Below are 4,347 nucleotides of genomic sequence, written 5' to 3'. Positions count from 1 at the left end.
TTTTCCCAGCCCTTAGTTCTGAAGGTCATTTGTCCTGGGGATCAAGCATAGTAAAGATATATAAGAATGGTACAGTAGCAACTATTTCTTCAAAGCAAAATAAAAACAGAACACCCTTGCACAGAAACTTTAGAACTTCAACTGCCTGTGTGTGTTGGGATCTTTTAATGGCCGTTTTGTACAGCTTATGTCTTGTATGCCCTTAAATATGCAAAGGTTTTGCATCAGAGCGCTTCCAAACACATTTTCCCTGGGAAAGATGTCCCATGGTAGTCTGCACTCCACATCCCCAGTCTAGGCTTTTCTGTGATCCTTGTCTATAGAGGCACGCCTCAAATTTGTCCTTGACCTCTTGTTTGACCAACTGATTTGAATTTGAACTTCTAGGTTTTTAATTTGGCAACCTTTGACTTTACTTCCACTGCCCTGTTACATGGCCTCTGGGCTTAGCCATGTGTCTTTCTTTGGCCAAAGGGATAACAGTTAACTTTGCAAAGCACGGGCTTGAAAAGTGCGTGCATGTTTCTGCTTGCACTCTTTCACAGCTGGGCCCTGTTTCTCAGACTTGGCCCACCACCTCGAGAACATGCCTGAGCTAGCTGGTTATAGGGAAGTGAGAGATGTGTGCAGCTGAGGCCCTCCTAGACCCCCCAGCCTTTAGCAGAACAGCCAGCTGACCACAGACACATGAGCAAGCCCAGCCCAAATTAGCAGAACTATGCAACCAACCCACAGACTCAAGAGAAGTAATAAATGGTTGTTGTTTTAAGCCATGAAGTTTTGGGATAGTTTATGACACAAGCAATAGTTGGTTGATATGGTGGGGGAAGGTGAATCGCACCCCTAAACTTATAGAGGACCATCCTGTTTCTGCACAAAAGTGAGTTCTATGAACTTATAAGTTGCATGAGGACATTTCATTTTTCCAGAAAATATAATTCTAAATCTTCAGATATTCAAATGAGTACTCCCCCTGCCCCAAACTCTACCCCTTTAAGGATGAAAGTCAATGATATGGCAGTCATTGACCTGAAAAACATTCTAAGCAAAACTTTAATATGACTCCTCAGTCATAGATAAGAGTAAAATTATTTCAAGGCCAATGGAGTTTGCATTTGGGTCAGGGGATTCTGGTATCTCTTAAACAGTACAGATTGATACCATTATTTTGTGAACCATGAAATTGATAGCTCCTCTCTGATATTTTTGATCTAGCATTTAAAGCTGACTTCACTATTTCAATTCAAGCATGCATACTTCCTTGATTAAAAAAAGGGAAAGACTTTGGAGGGGAAAAACACCACAGAAGAATAAATGCTGTTCAGAAACGTAGATTAAGCCAGGGAGAACTGTGGCGAAAAGAGCAAAGAGTGAGCTGGGGCTCCTTGGAATCCATACCTGGTAGTGAGGACACAGGAGCCATCAGGGCCAAATTCAGAGAACCGCTCCAGCAAACATATGGCAGCAAATTAAATTATCTTTTAAGTGAAAAATAAAATCTTCCTGGAGTCAATTAGAGCTGGACCAAGTCCTGACTCTTGTAACTGAATATGGGAAATAATTTGGGGCTGCAGTTTATGTTGACGAAGAAACAGAACATGTGATGCTGGTTCTTTTCTTTAAAACATAGTTCTTTTGCATTTAATTCAAATACATACAGATTTTTTTTTTCAGTCTTGATATAGCAGGTCCTCCTAAGGCCAAGAAATGATAAAAAGTGGTCTTTTCATAGTACATTATTTAAAGTTAAAACTTATAGGAACAGCCATCTTCATGTTACTGTCTAAAAGATTATCCTGTACTTCTCTGCTTTAGAGCTTAGAAGTGAATTATTTTCTAGACCACTAAAAGTGAGGTGAGACATTCTGTCAAATCATATGGTTACTGACAAATCATTGATGTTAAAAAGGCTTTGACCTCATTGAGGCAAGTATTCATGAAAAGATTTGAGGGGGCCTAGGTACAATCATCATCTTCATACGATAGAAGCCTGTTTCTGATGTCTGAGGTAGGGCCTTTATCTCTCTGAGGGTATCTATCTATGTCTAAAATAGAAACACCTTCCTGGCCAAGGTCATAGCCTGCTGGGGATAGACCCAATTTCTAGAAATCAATTTTGGTTTTGGGGTGTCCTGCCAAGCTTCACTGTACCGGAACAGAGGACCATGGAGCTTGGAGGTGTCACATGATTCTCGTCAACTTGACATATTCCTAAGCAGCACTCTATTATATACAAACACAAGCCAGAATGCCTTTGTTGAAAATGACCTTTAGTTAAAGCCAGAACTGTGACAACTCTAACCTTGATATCAGCGACTTTGCAATATGAAGCCAGCGTGGGGACTGGGAGAGAGAGGGAGGCAGAGAGAACACCAACCAAACACAGAACGGGGTGCAAAATACCTGGAGAATCTAGGGAGACACCGAATAAAAGCAGGAGTAATTTACCAACAAAAAAAGAGTCCAAGTAAAATGCCACTCGTGTAAGCAGACTGGAAAGCACACTTTCAAAGACCAGGAATCTGCTTTCCAAGCCTAACGAACCAATGCTCTTTGTGTACCATGGTAACTTCTTTCTTACATCATCATCCGTTTCTGCTGATTTTATTATCATTGGCTCAACTTTATAAAAGCAATAAAAAAGGGGAGACAAAGAAAAGCAAATTGTTGAGGTGAGCTGGGAAAAGCAAAAGGTTGTATCAAGATGACATTTAACACACTGGCCCAAGGTTTCCTTTGAGTCGCACAGTTAAGATCACAGAACAATATGCGGAATGAGCCAAATTACACGGTACATTAAAAGAAACTCGAGTTATTTCCTCAACCCCACAAAGTAGGCAATGCCACGGACCACTGCCTCTCCACGAGAGGGAGAAATCCTTTCCATGTTTCGGAGAGGTTCTATTTTAGTCCTTGGAGAGTGTATTTGGATTCCTTTATTTCATTTTCATTGTCCTTCTCTCCCTTGTGAACATACTTTGTACAACATGAGGTCTAAGCCTCTTCCCTTTGGCTAGTAATATGGAGAGTTGGAAACAACACACTGTTTCAAGTTTTTCAAAGTTTATCAATGATCGGGATATTTTTCTGCTTTGGAGGAGTTAAGTAGCACATTCCAAAGGTTTCTTTGGGAGGATGTTGGCTTTATTTTTCCTATGATGAGAAGCAGCCTTGTAGTTCCTACCAGTCTTAGACAATTAGGTGTATTTATCTTTATTTGTATTATAAATATGAATCACTTCAAATTAATTTAGCATCTTTTATTTAGGTTGGCTTTTGAGATCCATAGTAAAAACTAAAAGAGAGCCAACTGATATGAGATCCAGCTGCCAAAAATTATATTTAAAATTAGAGTTTTCTTGCTTGCTTCTTTCTGACAGAAACTGGGGGCATCTGTCCCTACAGAACATTTTTCAGAAGTCATCTTAAAACGACATTAAGATCATTTAGCCCAAGGTCAAAACAGAAGGTGTACAAGATTTCTTGTTAGTTCACTTGGTCCTAGGGTCAGCTTCGTAGAGTTTCAGGATTTTTTTTAAAAGATTTTTTTGGGAATTGGGGGAGGGGAACAGCATTGGGGAATCGGGGAAGGGGAACAGACAAGTTGCTGTCCTTTTGTTCTTCAGTTTAGTTGTGGAGGACATGGCTTCACTGGCCCATGTTGGTATTATCATTGCGCTCTTTCCGGGTGAGGCAGTCGCTTGCCAGCCATTCGGCAGCCACTCACAGCGGCTCATGGCAGCTCACAAAAACTCACGCCTGCCGCGGGCCAGCCCCACTGCAGCCTACACCGTTGCTGTGACTCACGGCAGCCCAGCTCCAGGTCGAGCTGTTATTCACCATCTTAGTTTTACAGGGTGCAGCGTCACTGGCCCTAATGTGAGACCCGATCCTGGGTCCTGCTGCTCAAAGCTGGCATCCCAAGACAACTCCTAACCAATGCGCCGCTCGGCTGGCCCAAGTATGTGTTCTTTTAATTAAATAAATGAATAAATATGTATTTTGCTTATTAAATAAAATGATAGAATATTAACTAGATAACTTTTTATACTTTTGTATACATCCTATACTTTGAACAATGGAGAAAGAAATAAAAGAGCTTTTAAATAAGGCAAAGTATATTTCATTGCTCTATTATTGAAACTGAGAACTTTGGTTTGCAGATTTTATGATACAGAATGGGGTATATCTATCCTGGTTAAAGCTGAAAGGGTTTCTCTGCCTTCAAAGTTGTATTTGTATCTTGTTTATATATACATTTTTAAAGATTTTTATTGGGGAATTGGGGGGATGGGAACAGTGCTGGGGAATTGGGGGAAGGGGAACAGACAAGTTGCTGTCGTTTTG

Source organism: Hipposideros armiger, unplaced genomic scaffold (assembly GCF_001890085.2).
Source record: "Hipposideros armiger isolate ML-2016 unplaced genomic scaffold, ASM189008v1 scaffold_507, whole genome shotgun sequence".
Lineage (NCBI taxonomy): Eukaryota > Metazoa > Chordata > Mammalia > Chiroptera > Hipposideridae > Hipposideros > Hipposideros armiger.
Note: the sequence above shows the minus strand (reverse complement) of the source record.